Here is a 24630-nt window from a genome sequence, read left to right as displayed (position 1 = left end):
ATTGCGGACCACTGCAGGGGGAAAGTGGGGGGAGGGGGCTGTGAATTCACTAGTAGTCAGACAAAAACCAAACTGAGCTCATAGGTCACACCACAGATTCCTGGGCCCCTAGCCCAGCCCGGGGTTTCCTGCTGTTGTTGCTGCGGCTGCTACAACAAGAACAGCGCCCCTCCCCACATGTGGCCACTGACCTCTGCGCCTCTCACCTCGGCAAGGCAGGAACACAGGTAGCAGAGACCTAGAAACCCAGCACTGTGGGTGCTCAGCACCTATGTGGGGTGTCAGCTGGGGATTCATGAGGTTACAAGTGAAAGAGCAAGGCTCACCCACAACTCCCCCGCCTTTGCCATCTGCAGACTGCCACATCAGGTCCTCACACCCCAAACCAAAGAAAAAAGGCAGCTGCATTCTGAGTCAGCGAGTTTAGGACAATCTAGATGGATAAGTCAGGTCTATCTTGGAAAAACCACTAGAAGATTCCACACATCTTCACCCCATGGGCATCAGGAATGCCTGTTTCCAAAATATGTGCATCTGTTACCTTGGGCCATTCTTAGAATGTTTCTCTGAAGCTGCTAAAAACTAAAAGATCATAGACTCATTTTTCAGATAGAAAAAAAAATGCCCCCAAAAAAGTTGTGTACCTTGTCTGAAGTCATTCAGTGGGGCAGGGATATTTCTGGGAGCAGAACCAAGTTATCCGGGGTGCCAACTCCAAGTTCAAACAGTCCTGCACTTAGCATACGAATGAGCCACCCACTGGCCCACTTTGATCATCAGCAAAATGCAACCTAGCATTTTATAGGACTATGAATTTCTTTCACCAAAAGGACCCTCCAGAAAAGATTTAAGGCTGGAGCCAGAGGGGCCTGTGGCTGCCTTCAGGTGTGGGGACCTTGCTACCACGGATTATAGGTTTCCAGAGCTTTCACATGCAGAATCTCAAGTCCCACAAGGACCCAAAAGGAGTTTACAGAAGAGTGTTACACACACTCAGTAGATGTCAGAATAGAAGCCCCAGAGGCTGAGTCATCTGCCTGAAACTTTGGCTCCCTCACCCACGTTCTTTCCTTCCCTCCCTATAGTGACTGCTCTCCACTTGCCTGTGCTGGAGCCCAGACAAACTACTGCCCAAGCTGCCTGCTGCTACAGCCTCCTAGGGTGCAGCTGCATGGGAGCACCCAGAAATGCAGCCCCGCTCCCTTGGCTCAGTCATTAACCAGCTCAGTGATCTTCTGATTGTCCATCACTTCTCTGGGCTTTCCCTATAAAATAACATCTAACGCTTCTACTAGGGCTTCCTTAGTGGCTCAGCCATAAACAATCCGCCTGCAATGCAGGAGACTGGTTCAATCCCTGGGTCAGGAAGATCTCCTGGAAAAGAAATGGCAACCCACTCCAGTATTCTCGCCTGGAGAATTCCATGGATGAAGGAGTCTGGTGGGCCACAGTCCACAGGATCACAAAAGAGTCCGATATGACTTAGAGACTCAACCACCACCACTAAGACTTCTACTATTTCTAAGGTTACACGCAAGAACTCCAATAGTTGAATTAAGGCAGAAACGTCAGTCGTAGAGGAAGGAGGGGTCCAGTCCCAGGGCTGAGGGTGTAAATATTTTTGACATCACATCTTGGTTTTGCCTGGAGGTAATTCTCTCCCCTGGGGATGCCACTGGGCTCCAGGGTCAGGAACTTTCAAGCTGCGATTCTGGTTTTCACAGACAGCTTTCTGGGAATATCTCAATGCTCTTTGGTGAAAGGAAAATACTCTCCAGTAAAAAGGATGTACCAAAGAACATCCCAGAGAAATAAGGTGACTGCACAAGAAGATGTGCATGAAAGGTAAACTGGGGAAATCTTTTAAAGTAAATAACTTTGTGTCTAATTTGAATCTTAAAAGGGAAACAGACCAGTTCCAACAATGAATATAAATGATGGAGATAAACACACTTCCTATGGGCTCTCCTTAGATTGGTCTCCCACCCACCCCATCTGACTATCCGCCCAGGGCACACAGCACATCCCTGTCAAGCCCTTCTCTGTATCAGACACAACCAGGGCACCAGGGTCCCTCAGACAGGCAGTCTCCCTTCCCCACCATGGGCACCAGGGCAGCAAGGGCCCTCTATGAAGTGGGGCGACATCTCCTCCATTGGAAGTCAGGGTGCTCCCCTGCAAGTGACCAGGCTTTTTCGTATTTGGCAGACATGTTAGGGCACCTCCCAAGGCCAGACTGGACCACAGGATGACGGGGAAGAAGGATGTTCAAGGACATGAGTTGCCCAGAGAAGCAGCTCTGCCAGGCTGTGCCCAGGGGTTTGTGTGCAGACTTCCTGGGTGCCTGCATCACCGTGGGAGCTCTAAAGCACAGTAGTAAGTGGCAGTGTCTTCAGGTCTCACGGAGGAGATCACCAAGTGGAAGGTTTTGTGGCTCACACTATGCTGCACAGTAAATCTACCCCGAGCAAAATCTGCATCACGGGATCTAGTGTTGTCCCTGTACAGGACAAACTGGAAGACACCATCTGGTCTTATTCGGTACCAGTATAAGTCTGGATCTGAATACGTGGTTTGGAAAGTGCAGAGCAATGTCACCTCACTGCCACTCGCCACTCTCTGCTCCAGGGAACTCTGGATCACTTGGTTACACAGCACGCCCTTGTCTGTGAAGACAAAAAATAAGGAAACAGTGAAGTGCTGCAGTCTGCAGGTCCTGGGTCCAGCACAGGCCCACCCAGGGGAACTCAATGGGCAGAGGCAGGGGAAGGACACAGAGAGGAAAATTAAAGGCAGAAACTAACTGGAAAATCTAGTGTGAATGGAAAAGAGCCCAAGCCTTGGAAAATCAGAGACAGGGAAACGGATGGTAGAGTAAGTGGGACATAACAGTGAGTGAACTTACAGAAAAGCAAAAGGCTGAAACCCACAGGGAGAAACATCTTCTTTTTATATCAGGGAGGAGGATATAGAATAAACCCAGGCTCCTTAAACCTCTAAGACCATCTCTGGGGCTTCTGAAGAGAAGGAGATGGGAGGGACATGAAGGGAGTGGAACAGCCCTGACGGTCACGTGCCTGAATTAGCTGTAACTCTCTGAGGCACATGCTTCCAACCCAGGAAACGTCGTTGTTGCTGTTTTTGTACTCCTCAACCCTCTTGAACTAATCCTTTTGTAAAACACAATGAAAATGAATTAGTTTTTTAAAAAGGAAAAAAATAGAAATTACAAGCCCAATGATCACATACTTTAATATCAAACTGCCTTGCATGCTGCATACCCCATTGCTTCAATCATGTCCAACTCTCTGCGACCCTATGGACTATAGTCCCCCAGGCTCCTCTGTCCCTGGGAATCTCCAGGAAAGAATACTGGAGTGGGCTGCTATGCCTTCCTCCAAGGGATCTTCCTGACCCAGGGTTCGAACCCGCATCTCCTATCTCTTCTACATTGCAGGCAGATTCTTTACCCACTGAGCCATCAGGGAAACCCTAAAACTGACTTCTCGTCCATTTCCACATCCTCTGGTCACAGACTGGGTGCCTGTCCAGTATCGCACTTTGAGTAGCACTGTCACACAGCACGAGCCCAGCTGGCCATACCCATGGCACTCGGTACAGGAATAAATGAATGGGGACCTGAACCCAGTATTACATCTTTGTGCAATGAGAAAAGGAAGAGGGTTGAATAAGGTCATTTCTAAAATCTGCTCTAGGGACTTCCCTGGTGCTCCAGTGGCTAAGACTCCATGCTCCCAATAGAGGAGGGGCTTGGGTTTGGCCCGTGGTTCAGGGAACTAGACCCCACATGCCACAACTAAAGGACCTGCATGCTGCAATGAAGGCAGAAGATTCCACATGCTGCGACTAAGACCCGATGCAGCCGAAGAAATAAATACTTTTTAGTAAATAAAATCTGCTCTAGCCCTGAATTCTAGAACTCTTATTTCTTTTGCTGCTATTGTTGTTTATTTATTTTTATACAAGTTTTTAATGTTACACTCTGTTCACGATTATCACAAAATATTGAACTCCTCTATTTATTTTTCCCCCAGTTTTATTTTTTCTTTTTTATTTTTTAAATTCTGAAAGTATGATAAAGTTACCAGAGACTCGTAAAATACAGAACAAAGTAACATATAGTTCCACTCTACATTACAATTATTTTCTTAAGAGCTAAATTAAGATTTTTTGTTGGAGTTTCAGTATCAAACTCTCAAAAATGAATAGAATGAATACACAGAAAAGCAGAAGGATCGATTTCTGATGAATCAGGAGGGCTGCAATTCTGAGATCATTCTTGGACTTCCCGTAGTCTGATTTCCATCTCTCCTGCAGCACACATTTGGCCCCAGCTGGAAAATTCTCCCCTGAAGCAGCACTTCCCAGTGGGTGAGCTGCTGTGAGCAGGTTACAAGGTTGCTGAGATAGTGCTCACAGTGGACCCTGGGACCTGGGGTAGCTGGAGCCTCCTGGGTCAGCCCTTCCTGGCCACACTCAAGTACAAATGTTATCTTCTGTATAAGCCAAGACATGACAACTGCTAGGAGGCGCTGCCCTAACAGAACAGATGACCAACTTGCTCCCCCAAACCTAGGAGTGTTTCTGGGAGTACTCTGGAGTCCCTCTGTTTCCCTGTCCCCCACCTTCGATTCATCAGGAAGGCCTGTCAGCTCCACCAAGAAGTGTGTCTCCAAGTGCCTCCACTTCTCTCCACCCCCAACCCCTCCTGCCGATACCACCCTCTCTTGTCAGGCCCATGGCAGTAACCCCCCAACCGGCCCCCTTGCCTCTGCCCCTGCCCCTGGACAATCCCTCTCCAGGTCTTCATAAAATGCAAGTCTAATGATGTCGGGGGGCCTCCTATCCTGGCCTGTGACCCGCTGCACATGGTGGGACCGCTGCTGTCTGCCAGCCTCCTCGCGTGCCCTCTCCTACACCCACCACTGCCCTGCAGCTGCTGTGGCCTTCCTTCTCCTCTCCCTGCCTCCTTCTTCTAGCTGCCTGAAGCTCTGCTTCCAGCTTTTTACCAGCCTCAGCTCTGAGTCTCTCCCTGGCAAATAAATTAGTCACTCACTTGGGTACCCAGAGTCACCCTCAATTTCATCTCTGTCTTATTTTCACATCTCATCAATGACTATATTTGACACCACTGGGCTTATACATGCTTATATTTGTCTTTCCCTTCTCACCCTGTATGGGCTTCCCTGATAGCTCAGTTGGTAAATAATCCGCCTGCAAAGCAGGAGACCCCAGTTTGATTCCTGGGTCAGGAAGATCCACTGGAGAAGGGATAGGCTACCCACTCCAGGATTCTTGGGCTTTCCGGGTGGCTCAGCTGGTGACAAATCTGCCTGCAATGCGGGAAACCAGGCTTTGATCCCTGGGGTGGGAAGATCCCCTGGAGAAGGGAAAGGCTACCCACTCCAGTACTCTGGCCTGGAGAATTCCATGGACTGTATAGTCCGTGGGGTCACAGAGAGTCAGACATGACTGAGCGACCTTCACTTCACTTTCTCACCCTGTCTACACATACACACACGGCGAGTCCCAGCCCCTAGGACTGTGTCTGCCACGTGTCTGGCAATCAACAAATACTTGCGAACAGCAGAATATAACTTTCTCCACTTAAAAACTCACCATCGGCATGGATAAGTTTGCCAGATTATTTTTATTGAACTATAGTTGATTTACAGTGTTGTATTAGTTTCTGGTGTACGATACAGTGATTGTCATTTATATGTATATATATATTCTTTTTCATATTCTTTTCCATTGTGGATTATTACAGGATATTGAATATAGTTCCCTGTGCTATACAGTAAGCCTTGTTGTTTATCTATTTTATATGTAGTACTTTACACAGTATTTGTCTTTCTCTTTCTAACTTTCTTCACTCAGTATGATAATCCATAGATCCATCTATGTTGCTGAAAATAGCATTATTTCATTCTTTTTTCTGGCTGAGTAGTATTCCATTGTGTATATATACCACATTTTCATTATCCATTCATCTGTTGATGAACATTTAGGTTACCTCCATATCTTGGCTATTGTACATAGTAAAGGTGCCAGATCTAACAAATAAAAATACAGGACACTCAGTTAAGTTTGCATTTCAATGAACAACAACAAAAAATTTTTAGTAATAATTGGGGCTTCCATGGTAGCTCAGCTAGTAAAGAATCCACCTGAAATGCAGGACACCCTGGTTCGATTCCTGGGTCAGGAAGATCCACTGGAGAGGAAAAGGCTACCCATTCCAGTATTCTTGGGCTTCCCTGGTGGCTCAGCTGGTAAAGAATCTGCCTTCAATGCGGGAGACCTGGGTTTGATCCCTGAGTTGGGAAGATCTCCTGGAGAAGAAAAAGACTACCCACTCCAGTATTCTGGCCTGGAGAATTCCATGGACTGTATAGTCCATGGGGTTGCAAAGAGTACGACACAACTGGGCAACTTTCACTAGTAATAATTGGGACATGCCGTATTTGGGATGTATTTATTCTAAAAAGATATTCATTGTTTTTCTGAAATTCACATTTCACTGGACATTTTGCATTTTATCTGGCAATCCTAGTCATGAAGACCACCAAAAGCATATCCCAGAAAGTCTGAAACCCCAATGTGAGCATCCCGGGCCTCCAGGTGTGGAAGAGGGAGGTTCAGCAACCAGGCTGCTTTGTTTGATCAGCTGCCACCAGGCCTGCACTGCCCCCTGCAGGTAGGGGGCCCCTCTCAAAGGCACCAGCCCCTCCGAGAGGGAAGGCCACTTCCAGCTCCTGGCTCTGAGATATTCACAGGCTCTGGCAGCCCCCACTCAGTCTTTGGGAGTCTGTCCCTGTTCTAAAAATGGTGCCAAGCATGATATTTGTGAGAACTGAGTGTTCCCTTCCTGACCTAGGCATTATAACAGTTCACAAATTAAACTGCTGCTCCTCTTCTGACAGCCCAACCTCAGTTACATCTGCCCACACACAAGAATAGAGGAGAGGGCTTCAGAGACCCTCACTCAGGGGCACCTGCCCTCTCCCTAAGCTTTCACATTGAGACATTCTCAGGGTGGCACAATCATAAAACAACCCCCTCCCCACCGTGGTATCCTTCCATCACTCCTTGAGAGGCATCGCTTCAACCAGGGCACTTAGAACAGCAGTGCAGTATCATGGTTAAGGAGTGGGGCTCTGGATTCACACTACTTGGGTTCCTATCAGCTCCAGCATCTACTTGCTGTGAGAACTTAAACACAACCTAACTCCTCCTCAAGCCTCAGTTTCTCCATCTATAAAATGGAGATGAAAATAATAATAGCTTTTTCATGGGACTGCTGGAAAATTAAACGAAATAACACAAGCAATACACCCAGCAAGTGATCTAAGAATGCTAGTTATTGCTGTTGCTACTGTCATTTTTGTGAAATAGACTGATGAATAAATTCCTGAGAGCTTGAGTCTCATCAAAGACATTCAGAGATAAAATGCTGAGTAAATCTAAAAAATAAAGTTGTGAGATCAGGCCAAAAAAATTTTAAAAACCATGTTGTATCGATGGTCAATAAAAAAGGGACTCTCATCTTTCATTTCTGTCACTGCTGTAAGTGTGTCATAGGGCTCTGTGTTCCCCTAAGACCTGAGCCAGCTATGCTTATCCCAAAACCTTAAGAGCACTGGGAGTATGAAATGAATCTGCTAGCTCACTGTCCTATGTCTTCCAAAGGTTTCAACAGGCTTGTTCATAGGTGACCACAATGTACACTAGAGAGTGACCCTCAAAGTTTAGAGCTAAGAGAGACTCAAGGTTTAATGACCTACTACGGACACATTGCCCTTGAACTTTCCTGCCCCATCTCCCTTAAACCTGTGCTTGTCTGCATCTGAGTCCAGGCAGGGAGTACCCTGGACTGCCTTTCTTTAACCCAAAACCACCACTCAACAGAGGCCTTCGGACCTGACGGGGCCCCAGGGATTTGATAAACAAGCCACTCTTGTCCCAGGTTTGGATTTGATCACTCAGTTCAGTTCAGTTCAGTCGCTCAGTTGTGTCTGACTCTTTGCGACCCCATGAATCACAGCACGCCAAGCCTCCCTGTCCATCACCAACTCCCGGAGTTCACTCAAACTCATGGGATTTGATCGCTGCTGCTGCTGCTTCTAAGTCGCTTCAGTCGTGTCCGACTCTGTGCGACCCCATAGACGGCAGCCGACCAGGCTCCGCCGTCCCTGGGATTCTCCAGGCAAGAACACTGGAGCGGGTTGCCATTTCCTTCTCCATCGCTACACTAGCTCAAAAATAGGGGTGATTTTCCTCCCCGCTTCCTTTGAGGCGGGCAGCTCTGTTTTTGACCTTATAGCGCCCTCTGCTGTTCTAATTAACCCATCTCCATAAGTAGGTCACACTGGAAGTTGGCAGAAAAGAGGTCAGGGGAGGAAAATATTCTTTGTTCAGAACTTAGTCAACGTTGCTGCTTCTGTTCCCCAATCCCCTTTCAACCCCGACACTGGCAGCTGCCTCTCTGTTGGGCCAAAGGGCCCATCCTCCCCAGTCACTCAGAGCACTGTCTTCAAGGACATGAGGCAGCACCCCACAAGGGTACACGGGCCATTTCCCTGCCAGACAAAAGTCGAGTGCAACAGTGAAGGACCCAGGGAAATGTCTTTCGATGGACATAGACAAACACATCGCTTTTTAAATGAAAAAACAGAAATGTGATTAAAAGGAAAAGCTTAGAAACATCTGACTGTGATGATGGGAGTGAGTGGTCTAGCGGAAGGGTTTCTGCATCACTTTCTTCCTGTGGCCCATTCCAGGACCCCCAGGACAGACGTGGGCGGATGGATAAGAGGAAGCATGCCAGGAAGGGACTGAGGTCCAGCATACGTCCTCTACCCCCAGGACCTCTGTTTGAGGGGAAGAGCTTGCTGAAGGCTCTTTGGGCCAGAGCAAGCACGAAGAACACTACCATGGTTTGCTGCCCAAGGCCTGTGTTTGAAGGAAAGCTGTGAGGAAGAAGCGACCCTCCATGGCATTACTGTCGTCACCTCTGCAGCAGCCTATGGAAGGAACAGTCTTGGTCCAACCAGGTCAGTGATATCTTTTGTGATGGCGCTGTGTGGGACCTGGCCTGACCCTGACCCAAGCACATCTCTCAAGACATTTGTGGGATCTTCTCTCCAGTTATCCCCCAGGCATGGAGGGCAAGCAGGTGATATCTCAATACTCTTGCCTAGAAAATCCCATGGATGGAGCAGCCTGGTAGGCTGCAGTCCGTGGGGTCGCTAAGGGTCAGACACGACTGAGCGACTTCACTTTCACACATTGGAGAAGGAAATGGCAACCCACTCCAGTGTTCTTGCTTGGAGAATCCCAGGGACGGGGGAGCCTGGTGGGCTTCCATCTATGGGGTCACACAGAGTCGGACACAACTGAAGTGACTTAGCAGCAGCAGCAGCAATTGGTAATAGTTATCTGGAGCACAGTTTTAAGGATTGTGAACTATATGTAACATAGATAAGCAACAAGGATATATTGTATAGCTGAGGGGAATATATTCAATATCTTGGAATAACCTATAATGAAAAATCAGAAATACATTTAATATATTTTATATATTAATAAATATATATATAACTGAATCACTTTGTCATACACCTGAAACTCACATAATATTTTAAATCAACTACACTTCAATTTTTTTTTAAAAAGGACTGAGGCTACACCTAGACCCAGAGGAGCAGAGTGATGTGTCTATTAGCAATACCTGCCACGGGAGCAGGAACAGGAGGTAACACCCCATGGCTTTGTGTTTGCCACCATCCCTGCTTAGATGTCAGTCCTGGTAATGAGTGCCTCAGAGAAAGACTAATCAGAGGCAACTCTCTGTTGGATTATCCTTTTGGTAAAGGGCAAATTTCTAAATCTCTGTCTTTCCCTTGGCTTCCCTGAGACCTCATGGGTCATTTCCCCCACTATCAATTGCTGTTGCCTGCAGCCTAAGAAATAAAATTTTAAAAATGAATTAAGATGCTCTATATCTCTCTTTAAAATTTTAAACCCTGTGCCAAAGCCAAACATCTCCCTTGAGTCACTTATCCACTGCTTAACAGAGATAATCATACCCAGGCTAGCCAGGAGAGCCCCAGAGATGGGGACTGCCAAGGGAAGGTCCCTGTTCTCTTGAGTCACAGGAAGGAAGAAGGCAGGAATGGGACTCAGGTGTTCTGATTTCTAGCCCCACCTCTGTCTGTATCTACTGATGTGACCTTAAGCAACTTTATCCCTCAGGGCTTGGGCTTCTTCATCTTCTGCTTGGTCCCAGCAGTTGCTAAGTTCCCTTCCAGGTCTTGTACTTTAAGATGCTAATGTATGAAGCTGAGAGCTGAACTAAGAGAATTATCGGTTTATATGCCCTGTGTGTGTGCTTAAACTCTGCCATGCCCAGCAAGGGAGGAAAGCAAAGCATGCTTCTTCACTGGAGGGTAGCATCATTTCTTGATTCTGTATGTGTGTGACTCATCAGAACCTGGAGGTTTGTGCCCTTATGCCAACTTGGAATCCAGTAACTATTGCATCTGGGAGAAAGAAAGTGCTGAAAACAGCCTTTGTGGGGAGGGGAAGGAGAAAAAGCATTAATTTGGCAAGAAAAAAAAAAGAAGTCTCTGCATCGTGTGATAACATTTTGATATCTTATTTACCATCTTCATCCCTGAAATCTCCTCAGCCACCTACTATCTCTGTCCTAACAGAGGGAAGAGGGCAGACCTTTCCCAGGAAAGAGGGGGCCCCTGGGGAGGACAGACAGCTATCTCTGTCTAGTGAGGAAGGGGAACAGAGGTGATGCCACATCCCTTTCAACCGTGCTGATGCTTCTAGTTTTTGTAAAGGTGTTCACTCCTGTGGGAATGGGGTTAATAGGAAACTGACATTTTGGAGCCAAGACTAGAGGAATCTTGAATCTCAGTACGTACTATCCGGCAGAATGAAATTTTTTTTCATCTGAAAATTGTCCGAGAGATATTCAAGTGTTCTTTGAGGAAGAGGAACAAAAGATGAATGATTAATACAATTCAATTTAACAAATGTTTATTAAGTGCCCACAGTTTTCCCCAGGGATCACCTGGGCCAGTTCTGGAGGAGGTGGTTTCATTGCCCTAAGGGAGGAAGGGTTTTGTCAATGGATGGACAATGACAACAGATTTACCTTTGAGACTCAGTTAACTGTGGCCCTGGGTGAGTAGCTTATCTTCAGGGGGAAAAAATATGTACACAACAGTATGGATAATCTAAAACATAAGATCATCAAAAGTGGTATCTTATAATTGGTTTTTAGCACACATTTCATCATTTTGTAGGGCCAGTTTCTCTCCCCAACTGTAAGTTTCCTTGATCTATTAAATATATGGGGGAAAAGCTTTTCAAGAATCATAGGTTTCTGAAATTAGGCTCACAGTCAACATAGGAAGAAGTGGTACCTTTTATCTTTCCAATAATGAGGAAGGGGACCTGACATCCCTCATATACTTGATGCCCACAGGGGTCTCCTTCCTGTTGTAGGTCAGAACCAATGGTGAACCACCAGGCAGTTATGATTTTATAGATCTGTACAAGATGGGAATAAGAAATAGCCTACAAGACGTTCAGGATACGGGAGTCTCAGCTGCGCAGGAAGCCAGAGAATTCTGGACCCCTTGACATGATTGGTCCCGGTGTCCTCAGGGCCTGAGTCCTGGGCTGCAAGATAACCCTAAGTGACCTTGCTCACCAAGCTGGCCCCCTAATCACCCCAGAGACAGGCTACATCTGAGAAGAGGAAGTCACAGCCCAGCAGTAAGAGGAAATTTTGGTAAAGGGCCCAGGCACTGTGTGAAGAGCACTGAGAAATTCACCTTTGGGAAAGGGACTCAGTTAATTGTAAGCCTGGGTGAGTACCTCTATTTCAGATGTAGTGTTAGAAAAACCCCCCTCAGCATCCAACACCTAGCAACCAGAGAGCTGGCACTGGTGGCTAGATGATGAATTTCCTTATCCATTGGGAATAGACTATAAATATCAAACCACCTTCCTGTGGATAAGCAAGAGCCTGTAGTTTATGTAAAGGTGTCTGCTCCTGTGGGAATCAAGGCAATTTACATTCAGAACCGAGACTCAAGTAAGAGTGAAACTTAGTAAGTACTAGCTTTAAACCAAAGGTGTCCGTTTATTTGGTTTGGCTTTTGAATTATCTGGAAGCTCCAAAGAAAGAACCCTGAGGATTTGGTTTCAAAATTCTGACTTCAACTTCTAAGAGATCTAACGTTAAGGCAGATGGTAGGCTTGAAAAACTCTATTTCCCTATGTGATAAGTAGAGACCTACCTTTCTTTTCTCTGCTTATTTGTTTTATTTTGTTTAGGAAATGGGGAGGAAGACTAGACACTCTGGGAAGCTGGGGAAATAGATTTGCACGGTATTTTTGGATAGATTAGGTCCAGAGAACCAAATCAAAGAGTAACAGCTCAGAAAGTCCTGAAAGACCACCTAACTCACTTCTTTAATTTTGCAAATGAGGACAGTGAAACTCAGAGAGGTTTGTGAACTTGCTCAAGGTCACACAGCTGAGCCTGGTCTGGGACTAAGCCAAGACACCTCACAGCTCTGACCAGGCCAGACCCAAGAGAAAGAAAACATCATGGTTCTTGACTAAGCAAGTTTATTTGCACCCCAGACATTCTTTTTCCAAGATTTAGTGAGCTCAGAACAGAACCCCAGCGTTCTAAAGAGAGATAAAATCATCACATGCCTGTTTTGTGGGGGAAAGTTGACTAAAGTCAAAACAGCTAAACTTGATCTTAGGGGAAATATTCAGCCATCTGCAAATGGAGGCAGGGATGCAAAAAAGCCCAAATGAAAATGCTGATCTTGTCTTCAGACAATTGACTGTGACCATCAAACACTACCTATAAATTCTGCAGTGCTAATTTCTCTCCCAGTGGGATTTTATATTCTATGATAAATTGCATCAGCTATGCAATTACTCTGGACCACAGAATATGTATATAGAATCGGCTTGCTGAGCCTTCCTGTGTCTTAAAAGTGGCAATCATATCTCTGGACATATCTCTCAGCCCTGAAGCTCTGGGCTACCACCAAGAAAGATACCATCACTTATCCTGTCTGAAAAGCTTGGAGGTTGAAGGAAATTTTTAATTCTTGCGAAGCTCAGCAAAGTTGGGTTCACTGAGTCGACCCCTCCGGTTTTTGCAAAGCCTCGGAGCATTGTGTTCAACAAACCAGTGGCTCTAAGATGATATTTGGGAAAGGCACTCAGCTCACAGTGCAACTCGGTAAGTGGAGAAAGCCCTGAACCCTCTTCTTGAAAATGGTATGAGACCCTTTTACAGCAATTCATAGGTATGTGACTTCTTGGCCCATCTCTGCTCATATGCAAGCTCTGTCTGGCTAAATGATACCCTCTCCATATCCTCCGAGATGGTCCAGTCATGAAGGTGCAGCCATGCAGCTAAATACAGCTTTTGCTAAATTCTCACAAAATCACTTACCCTCCTCATCAAACTGCGGGGTAGTTCTTCTGTTACCCTCATAGCCCTGCTGGTTTACCAATTAGAGGAAGAGAAGTACTCAAGGACTTGGAGATTTTTAGGGCATTGTGAAAACAGCATCACTGCCAGTGTGTTTGGCTTCTGGGGAGGAAAATAATGATGATTTTTAATTGCTTACTATGTGCTAGGCAATGGGCTGCATGTTTTCTATCCATTAGCACAGCAAATCCTTATACCGGCTATGTGGGTTAAGTATTATTATTATCATCATTCTATAGAAGAGAACTTTTTTCATTTTTATATTTTATATTCTTTTGGAAGCTCAGAAAGAGGTTGAATAACTTGTTCAAATTGATTGAGTGAGAAAGAGGAACTAGAATTTAATTCTTGGAACTCAGATTCCAGAGCTTAGTGTTTACTAGTGGGGGAGTAGATTATGTTTGGGGGGAAATCACTGATGCTTTGGTCTCTAAAGTTGCTAAAACAATCCCTAGAGAATTGTGCTCTCAGCTAAGCAAGCCAGGGATTGAGCCCCAGGGCCCGTGCAACACACATACAGATCCTAGTCCTTACAACAACATCACCACGCAGCATCATTCTCCCCGCCTTTCTTCCCACTTTACAGACAGGGAAAGTGGAGTGCAGCAGGTTAAGGAACTTGCCCTTGGTTCCAAACCCAAGTCTCTCTGACCCCAAAACTGAGCTCTTTCAAATTAATTGCAACTGCTGACCAGCTAGGTTAATTAATTCGTTAATGGCAACAATCTAATGTTAGGTAAAGACGGATTAAAGTGTTTCCTTAGCTCTTCCCCCTTTTCAGGAACGACTATACAGTTTCATGATCGAACAACATTGTGTTTCCACCTTTGTGCCCCCTGTGGGAGAGATAGAGGAGCCCCGCCCCCCAGCACCTGGTGGAAGGGTCTTGGCAGTATTTGTAAAGCAGTCTTGGGGGGTGTAACTCAGGGCGGATCTGAAAGACTCCTCTTTGGAAAGGGAACAAAACTGACAGTAAGCCCACGTAAGTTTGAGTAACTAATGCTTTCAGATTTCTCTCTGGAACCCTGATTCTTAAATTTCCCACTCTGTTTTGTAATCAAGTCCAAATCATGGCAGCCCCATTGATGGATTCCAGTTGAAGCAACCGATGATGCATACCTACTCATACGGGACTCTGCTGTTTACCCTCACATGCTAGTTTATCTAATAGACCAGAGTGGGACTGCTAGTGGAGCATTTAAACTAAGGAGTCAGACTGTTAGAAAGTTCAATTTCGTATTACAACTGGTGGAATTTTCCATGAGACTAAGAGAAAATCAGTTAACTCACAGAGCCTCTATTCTCTCCCTCTGTAAAATGTGGGAGGCTGTTCCTACTCCTGTTTTACCAGAGCAGACAGGCTAGGGGGGTGTTGGCACATTTCCAACCAAGTGACAATAGTGCAAGCAAGAAGGGCCCAGATAGTCCATAAACTCAACCACCAGACCCCCATCATAAAAAGCTGGTTTCATCAAGAGAATTCTTGGATGATAAGTAAACATTTAAATAGGTAGTAAAGGGAGTTCGAGCAACTGAGTTTTTGTAGAGTCTCGTGTCATTGTGTGGTACCTCATCCAATAATAAGCTGACATTTGGAAAAGGAACGATCCTGAGTGTTAGACCAGGTATGTTTCAAAGAAGATGACTTGTTTCTAAACATAAGCCTTCACTCTTAGAAATTCTGTGAAAGATCACTGAGTTACTCACTGAGCTACTAGCATCTTTGGGGACCTGGTGTCACCAGTCTTTCTGGCAAGATGCTAATGAGGGCAGCCTCATATGGAGACTCTTTAGGGCTGTTTCTTCTATACCTTTAAGCCCTTGGAGGTGCTATGCTGGTTTTGGTTGTTATTGGAGATGTGTGTGAAATCTGAACTGAAGTTTTTAGTGTGTGGGGCAGAAAGCAGTTAGGAAGAAAGGCCATATTTGACTAAAGCAATGTAGGGTGTGCAATGCAACCTGACCCAAGAAGACAGTGAGATGCAGCCTGTTGATATAAATGGCTGAATGACCACTCTCATTCCCATATCTCAGGTGAGATACTTGCCTTCCTAAGGCCGCCATGTTGGAGAAATTTGGAAAGAAATTGCCTAATCCCTATTATTCTCAAATTCTTGGAGCCACACCAGTTGGGTAAAACCATGTAGGATTTTCTGGTGCTGATATTAATCTCAAGCTGGTATTTAGGGAAGTGGTAAGATTGAAAGCAAATACTCAGATCACGAACTTCTGAAAACATGCCCCAGGATACTGTTAACCACAATGCGCTAACTGGAACTTTTTCATTCTCGCCTTGGCTGAGCTCAGCAGAGAAGCCCCTTTGAATACCCACTCATTTCTGTGCCCTTCAGTGAAAAGGGGCAAGTACGCTGGGAAGTGTGAGGGAAGGATTCTCTATCCCAACATAACAACTCTTCTCTCCATCTTGCAATACTCAGAGGGAGATTTTTGAGTGCTACTTACCACTCCTAAAATAAACCTAATTAATTGACTTGACTGTAGCTGAAATTTTGCTCCATGAGGGAATCTCTATCTACTGCAATAGAAGCTCATTCCAGACAATCGTTTGGGGTTTAATTTTTGCTTACAATTCATAAGAGATACCAACTACCCAGTGGATATCTCAAAGTAAAACTTCCACTTTCATGGCCAAATTCGTGTCCACGTTAGAAAGGCTAGAATCAGGAGGTCCTGATGACCTTCCTGAAGGCCCTTATGCCTAAAACAGCATAAGAATCAAAAAAATTCCCATGCTGACCTGTGCGTCCAACTGCTGACTAGAGCTCAAAACATGGACCACTTGGCTGCCATGTTTCCAAATTGGGTTGGATATTTAGAGTCCTCCAGACACTGGAAATGATAATCAGAAAAAGCACATGCTATTCCATTTTTATTTATAATTCTCATCTCTCCCAGAGAACTGTTATAAATTTTCTCCCAGAGGTGTTATATTCATCCTTCTTTTGGTTCTTTATTTGTAATGTGTACAGAGATGAAATATTGGTTGAGATTCAGAAAACATCTATGAGATTTACCTTAAGCTTTGCCTGTCAGAGAGATTCTAAGAGCTAAAAAGATGGGAAGCTGACATTTGGGAACTAGATTAAAAAGAAAACTCAAATTAATCCCAAGGAGCAACGTTCAGTAGATGGTTATTTAGACATCAGCCCCACAAGCCGAGTTGCTCAGATGGCTGCACTGTCCCTCTCTTGGGCTTGCCTAGAAGAGTAATAATAACGTGTTCACCCCCAGACCTGTTTTCAGAAGAGAGAAATGTCAGCCTCCAGCCTAAAAACTCCTGAATTGGTTCATTTCAATAGAGTTTATCATTACACATGTGTTCTGGAAGTAATAGAAAAAGTGCATTAGAAGCTTCACCAAATGGAAATGAAATGCAAATTTAGATTGTAAATATAGGACTGCAGTAAATAGATAGCAAGAAAAGAAGATGAAGAGATTAGAAACTTACCACATTTCTCTAACCCTAAAGGGGTTGTATCTATGAATAGTTTAAAACTACTGAAGAGGAGGGGGGAGGAGAAAGAGAACAGAAGCAAACAGATTTTCTCCTAATCTTTTTCACTTTGCAAAATCGGAAATTGTTTTTCAATCAAATTTCCCCAAGCAGAAGAAAGAAATGATGTCTGTTTTCAGAGTTCAGGGTGTGTGGGTGGGAGCCTTCTAGAACTGATGCTGAGCAGGGCTCCCTGTTGGTGATGAGAGCTGGCAATGTCCCGGTTGAAGAGAAAAAGAGAATAAGTCCAAAAATAAGTGCAAATAAGAGTGTGAAGACAGGAAGGGCTCACAGGCCAGGATTTCCCTTGGATTTTTCTGCCTTGACTTCTAACCTTTCCTGTCTTAGCCGATGGATCAGGTCCCTGACGAGCAGACCCTAGGATTCAAACCACCAGTTTCAAGGGGGAAGCCAGCTTAACTTCACTCAGGAGACCTTGTTTATTCTGACTTGAAAGATTCTTTTAATCCAGCTGAGTTTAGGGACAGCTCTGTAAAGGCGGAAGGATTTTTTTTTTTTTTAAGTTAAAATTCTATGAGGTGGAAATAAAGATGTGAAATATTTGACTGACAGGGAGAACAAAAATCTGGAACATGCCTGCAACTGCTAAAGGGGACACTGACAAGGAGGAAAAGGACAGCAAGGAGACTCTGTCCTCAAGCTCTCTGCTTTGTGCAATGCGGGGCCCAGCAGGCTGGGGCACTGAGGGCACAGCAGGCTCCTCTTCATGGGAGAGAGAGGGGCCTTGTGGGGAGAGGGGGGCCTTGCATACAGTGTGTGTAAAGCTCTTTGCTGGGGCGTGACTCTGAGAGGTGCAGGCCAGAAGCTGGTATTCGGGCAAGGAACCAGGCTGACCATCAACCCCAGTGAGTATGAACGGATGAAGCCACATAGGGCCCCTGACAGTTCTGTCCTCTCTAGACCACGTCCTGCAGGCTCTCCTGGACAGGCACTGCTTGTTTTGTCTGGTCCATTATAGGGAAGCAGATCGGGAAACACCAAAAAGCCCTCAAACTCCTACCTTTGAATACATCCCTGTAAAATTCCTTCACTCTCCTCCCCTTCTGCCAGGTGTTTCCAGTAAACCAGAGTCTGGGGGTTTGATGTGAACAATTTCCAAAAAACAGAGAAACAGTTAGCCTTGAAGTATAACAAAATAGAGACTGTGTGAGTGCCGACCAGGGTAGACAGTGGGGGAAGAAGAAAAAAAGATTGATTTATCCAAACTAAGGTGGCAGCTCAGACAAAAACTGAAAAAAATTTTAAATTTCTAATAAATAACATATATATTTATCGAGCCTCCCTTGCCCTCTGAAAGCCCAGCTCCCACCTGCAGCAACCAATTTGGGGTATGTTGTTAAATAACCCACAAGCCATGTTGTGGGATCGAGACTATATTGACCCCCGGGGCCCTGCTGCAAAGAACTGCTCCTGTTAGAGTTTTTGTAAAGCCTCCCCTGACTGTGAGACTAGAACTAGCAACAATAAACAGACATTTGGAAAAGGCACTCTCTTAATTGTGAATCCAAGTAAGTTTGAAGGGCCCGGTGGGGAGTGGGAGGGTTTCAAAACATATCTTTCTTCTGACTTAAATTACTTGTCCCCCCAAAAAAACATTCCAGGTTAGTTTCCAAATCTGATGCTTGTGTTGGGAAGATATGGGCCCCATCAGAGAGATTAGAACTCCGTTGTACAAAGACTAAATTACCTTCAGCCAAAACATTCCTATCATCCATCTTCAATGAGATTGTTGGTACAGGGAGAAAAATTGAATACAGGATCCTGAGGGATTCAGCTTAAGCCAGGAAATGTTTGCCAAAAAGATAGAGAGGAAATTGACATATTGTGACTATGCAAATTCAGTAGACCAAATATAAATCTTCCTGATGTAGATACTAAAACTCCCCTAAATTTATCTCCTGAAATAATGAGACCCAGAGATTTCATTAATGAATGCTGGAAATTCTACAGACAGATTTCTTTTCTTCTTTTACCTTCATTTTTCTCTCTCTTAAAGGAACTGTTCTCCATCCTCAGTCCAGTAACTGAGGTCTCTGTGAGTGGAACTGTCAGATTAACAGCTTTTAACCCAACCCCTCTTTTCCCTCTGTTACCAAAATTATTGATTAAGTCACCATCTGATTTAGCTCAACCCAGGAAGGGGTCAAAAATTCATTTGTCCTCTGAATCATAAGAATACAGCACTACATCCTCTCCTTCATATACGCACCCACACATTCATAAGGGTAATAACATGTGTTAAATACTTGGAAACGTTTTAAATGCTATATATGTAAAATACTGAGCAACTGCGGTAGCTACTGGCATTCCTTGAGAATCTGTGTTTCTGGTGGCTGCAGTGAGTGGTCAGAGAAGGCAATGGTAAGCCACTCCAGTACTCTTGCCTAGAAAATACCATGGACGGAGGAGCCTGGTAGGCTGCAGTCCATGGGGTCACTAAGAGTCAGGCACGACTGAGTGACTTCACTTTTCACTTTCACACATTGGAGAAGGAAATGGCAACCCACTCCAGTGTTCTTGCCTGGAGAATCCCAGGGATGGGTGAGCCTAGTAGGCTGCCATCTATGGGGTCACACAGAGTCAGACATGACTGAAGCGACTTAGCAGCAGCAGCAGCAGCAGCAGCAGTGAGTGTGCTTATAAACTAATGCCGGGAAGACTAACTTGTTATAAAATTGGGGTAAATAGGAAAAACATGTTGAAAGCACTCCCAGTCTCCTTTTGACATAAGCTAAGCTCCCTGGTTGCTGAGTTTTATTTATTCAGTTCTGTTTTCTATGATTAGGAGAGGATACAGCACTGGGAGAGGCATACTACAAAATACAGCCCAGGCGAAGCTCTTGCAAGACTGGCTGGGGGGTAGGGGGTGGGAGAGGAAGGGTATAAATGCTTAAGTGATACAGTACATGCAGTGCTAAAGGAGTTATTGCGGCCCTGGTAACAGCCAGCTTGGAATATTCTGGGCTAGGTCCTGCCTGAAAAATAGTCAGTGTGGTTAGCTCAGCGGTGAAGCTGTCACACGCAGAAGTGCCTTGCTCAGCAGGGGCAAAACCAGTACATGCCTGCAGCAACAGAAACAGTGAATAACGTGGAATCCCATGCATTCAGTAGTCTCTGAGGTCCTAGCTAATTAAAGCTTCAAGGGGATTCACATGAGCCTCCTCGGAGACTCAAGGACATCACTTTTCAAAGGGTGGGCAGCCAAAACTGGGGACCAGACTGGTTTCATCTTTGGTGTCTCACTGGAAACACTAGGGAGGGCTCTATGGCGGGTGTTCTAGAATGCACAGAGAAGCTGAGAGTTCCTCTCAGTACTTGGTGGGCCACTCAGGGAAATGAGAGCTGTAACCCCTACACAGTAAAATGTAGAAGCAGACAGCCTCACCTTGCAAAGAAAATACCTGTGCAGAGCGAGAATTTTTCCAAAGCTCCAGACAGTAATTGTAGGCCAAATTTTCCATACAATGGACTCGTCTTCTACAAGGGCTACCAAGGCAAGGCTGGAGTCCAAGGGACCGTAAATACTATTTTCCTTCAGTCATCAGAGGACAGAGATTATTGCTATAGCGACACTTTGGCACCGTCTGTTGGAGAACTTTCGCTGAGGGTAGGCATCTAATTTTGCTTAGGTTCTGAAATTTTAGCAGCTGAAGTATGGTGTGGGGAGCTCTGTAAACTGTGATGCTGGGAAGCAGGAAGAGATGAGAGGGTCATTTGGATCCCTGACTGCTGTCCTTAAAGCAGATGTCACTTCTTCTTTGCTAAATAATAGCCTTTTTTCCTCTCTCCCGTTTCATGCTTCATGTGGACACTTTGTTAATAAATGGTTGCTTGAAGAGATGACTAGAGAGAGTAGCACAAACTCAGTCAAAACAGTTGAAGAGTTTAAAAGTTGAATGCAGATAAGGAGCTAAAATATTTGTGTTTCATCTTCTTTGGGGACAGGGCTTGATCACAATGTGCCAAATAATGAGGTTGCCTGAATTTGGCTCCTCACACAGTCTGTGGCATCCACCAGACACAGCCAAGGAGATCCCAGGGCTTCCTATGGTGTGACTGTCAGCAGTGGAAGCTGTGTTTGATCAAAGGATGCAATTTACAGCAAATCCAAGTAAGCACAGAGCAACTCCAAGTAAACTCCAAGCAACCCTAAGAGAGGCCTCAACTGAACTCTCCCATTACGGCTGCTGGGCTGCTCTGAGGTCAGGACACCACAGATGAGCCTGTAGGGTGACCAGTTGTCCTGGTTTGTCTGCGATTGTAGCTTTCCCAAAACAAAGGTCTTTCTTTCCTGAATCCAAAAGAGTCCACAGGATGGTTGATCACATAACAAAGTTCAGATGTAAACTTTCTGTGAGATACTGCTCTCAGTAATGAGTAATTCAGGTTCAAGACTGACCGGAAGTTCAGTCAAATGTGCGCATCATTTTCATTCCTTATGCTGGGGCGTGAAGGGAAGCTCAGGAGATGGTGTTTCCTGAGGCTGGAGCCTAAACCTCATCAAATTCTAGTCAGCCTCCAGAAAGCTGAACACTCTCCTCCTGTCTCCTTGTAATCAATTCATTGTCATCAGAAATGTGTGACACCTCGAAGGGAGGAGAGGACATGTCTTGAAAACTGATCAGAGAAATTGTCCTGAAAATGATGCTGTAAAATGGAAATGAGACCTTTAGAAAGAGAAATGCTGAACATGAGAAATCAGTAAGCCTCAGGATGGAAACCAGAGGAAATGGACAGAGACAAAACACAGTCCCCCCACCGCCCACCGGGGGGTGGGAGGGATGCAGGAGGTCAGAGTCCCAGGACCAGACGTGCAAATGGTTTTCTGATCTTAGGTGGGAAGAATCTCAGCCTCACAGATTCGGACCCCTTTGGGTGAGTGTCTCCTCCCTGGTGTTCAAGAGGAAGTCGTCTGTGAGCCTTGGGGGTGCCCCCGGGGTTCTTGTAAAGGCTTTCATTACAGTGTTAATACTGGTGCTACTACCTATGGAAAGCTGATGTTTGGACAAGGAACCACTTTGACTGTCCATCCAAGTAAGTGTAATAGGACACAGAAACGTACTGGAAATTCTGGGATTTCAGCCCTGGTGTTAGTTTTGAGAGAAATGTGTGTTGCCTAGAAACCAGATTTTGCCTACACAGTAGCCTCCAGGTCCTGTCTCTTCTTTAATCTCAGCATTCATAGATTCCATTTTGGACTTTGAGTCTCTGGGTCTATCCCACTGCTGTGGAATAAAGCTGACCTTGACCTTGGAAAGACAGAAGTCTGCTGCTTGCAGAGCCTTCTCTAGAGGTGATATCCAACTTTAGGGGTGAGGGTGTCCCTTTTCCAATCGACTCCCCTGAGTAACCCATTCCAACCGTTAGTACCATTCCTCATCAGAAAGTTCTTCCTTATATCAGCCTTAAATTCTTCTTGGTGCAGCCGAGGCCATTTTCTCTGGTATCATCTACAGTGGAGCGGGATAATTGAGAGCAGAGGTTGAATAAGTCTGTGGCATTCAGTTCAGAATGAGTTTCAAATGAAAGCAGAGAGGGAAAAAATGAAAACTGAATGGGAATCTAGGGTCTTATTTCAAATCCCTTTCTGTTCCCTGCATGTCTCCTATGGCTTCTCTAGATGCAAAACTACAAAAAGACAGGAGAGGGGGGAAAGGGGCGGGAAAACACACATATCCACTGTTCCTATCACTGAAACCACCAGGCGAGGGATTACAATTAATTCCAAAGAGTTTCAGATACAAGGCTTAATACCTTTCTCCTCGTGGTGACTTGTATCCTTGCTGATAATTAGAGCAGATAGGAAGATTTGGCTTTGGTGTGTTTGCTGCTGCTCCCCGCTGGGAAGAGTGAGAAACTCTGTTTTTTTAAGATTCATAAAGTTCCTTCTGTCAGTTGTTGTAAAACTCTCCACTGCAGGGAGTAGCACAGCAGCTCTGAGTTAGAAAAAGAAAGAACTTGACTAACCATGACGCCAAGAAGCCAGAAAGACCCAAACTCACAGTGTCCCCCAGGTATTCTTGCATTTTAGGACTTTTGTCCCTTTCTTGCAAGGATGCTAATGGAGTCCAGTGGAAACAGATCATGGAGGCTGGGGTCCTGTGGGTGCTCAGAAACATAAATGGAAGGAATGAGCTATAGGAAGGGGGAAATGTTAAAATATTAAAATGCAGGGATATGTCTTTAACAGCAGCATGGTAAGACTGAGATGGGGAGGAGGCTGTCACGGAGAAGGGTGGCATCACTCTGACTGTTGCAGGCAGTGTTTTCCCAGGCTTTCCACTGAGGGCAAAGTCTTCTGAGGCTAAAGGGATGAGAATCCAGGTCTTGTCTTTGTGCAGGCATAGTCAATCAGGCAGACAGCATGGTCCCTGCTCTGTGTGACGGAGAGGGGAGTGGGGATGGAGGGTTGGGGTTTTCTGATATCATGGTCTCTATCTGCTCTACTGAGGGGCAGCATCAATTCACACCGGGTGGATGTGGCACTACAAGTGCCGCTCTAAAGCTGAATCTTGGCTTGTTATGACCATCTTGAACATCCAAGATGCCTCCAAGAAGAGCCTGGGTCTACTGAACAGGGGGCAGGTTGGACCAGTATTGCCCAATTTTTGTTGAATTTCTCCAAGCCTAGTGTTGTGGGAGCTGAAACTGAGAGGATGACATTTGAGCCTGGGAACCTTTGACTGAAATATGCCAAAGGGGTCTGAAAGGGCAACACTGCCTTCAGAGCTCTGCTTTTGTTGTTAGCTCTTTGGCAGTTGTCATTTCAGCAAAAAAGCATCCACTTAGAAAGGTCAGCTCTTCATTAGCCAGACAAATGAGGAGAACATATTGACCAGCGATCAAGAGTGAGGGGCCCAGATCTCAGCTTCTGAGAGGCTGGCATTTCCAGTCCTTTAATCACGGCCGCCTGTGAATATATGCTGTCTCGGAGAAGGCAGATCAATGGTGCCTGAGGACCTGGAGTCACCAAACAAGGGCTTGGAGATGGAAATGAGATGCAGATGGGGACATGGTGTGGATGGGTGACAACAGAGAAGGGAGAAGACGACAAGGGAACTCACTGGTGTTTTTAAAATCAGCAGCATGTCAGAAGCTGCAATGACCCCAAGGTGAAGAAGCACATGTTCCTAGCAAGTTTTCTACCATCCCCCAAAGAATCTGACCTAACTGTGGTCCCATACTCTCAGATCTGAAGTTACCCGAGATGCCTTTTGAAGTGGCATCAAGAAAGACTGGGATCTGAGATCACAGAGTCACCTGTCAGTTATTGCAAAGTGTTCGATGGCTGTGTGACAACTCCTACAAGTTGATGTTTGGGCAAGGGACAAGCTTATCAGTCATTCCAAGTAAGTTTGCCTGTGACTCTGCCTGTGGAGGGTGGCGGGGATAATTACCACAGGCACGGGGCTCAGATGGCTGTGCTGGTGGCATGGTGGTTGAAAACACAAAGCTAAGGAAATCAAGATGTATTAACTGTGATCAGAAAAGGAGGTCAGAGAATGGCAGATGTGGGTTTAGTGCC

General features: G+C 45.4%; 1 long non-coding RNA gene across 1 annotated transcript; it reads right to left on the bottom strand.

Annotated features, from left to right (window-relative positions):
• Nucleotides 1-1083: 1083 nt before the first annotated feature.
• LOC129563265 (uncharacterized) lies at nucleotides 1084-3921 on the bottom strand. The gene is made up of 2 exons (XR_016038298.1): nucleotides 2906-3921; nucleotides 1084-2666 (listed from the first exon to the last, which is right to left on the bottom strand). It is a non-coding gene; the product is annotated as an uncharacterized LOC129563265 (long non-coding RNA).
• Nucleotides 3922-24630: the final 20709 nt, after the last annotated feature.

The sequence above is a fragment of the Moschus berezovskii genome, chromosome 9, assembly GCF_049115385.1.
Source record: "Moschus berezovskii isolate FMDL1 chromosome 9, NW_MosBer_1.0, whole genome shotgun sequence".
NCBI lineage: Eukaryota > Metazoa > Chordata > Mammalia > Artiodactyla > Moschidae > Moschus > Moschus berezovskii.
The sequence above is the reverse complement of the archived record's forward strand: the minus strand, read 5'-3'. Positions and strand labels throughout refer to the sequence as shown.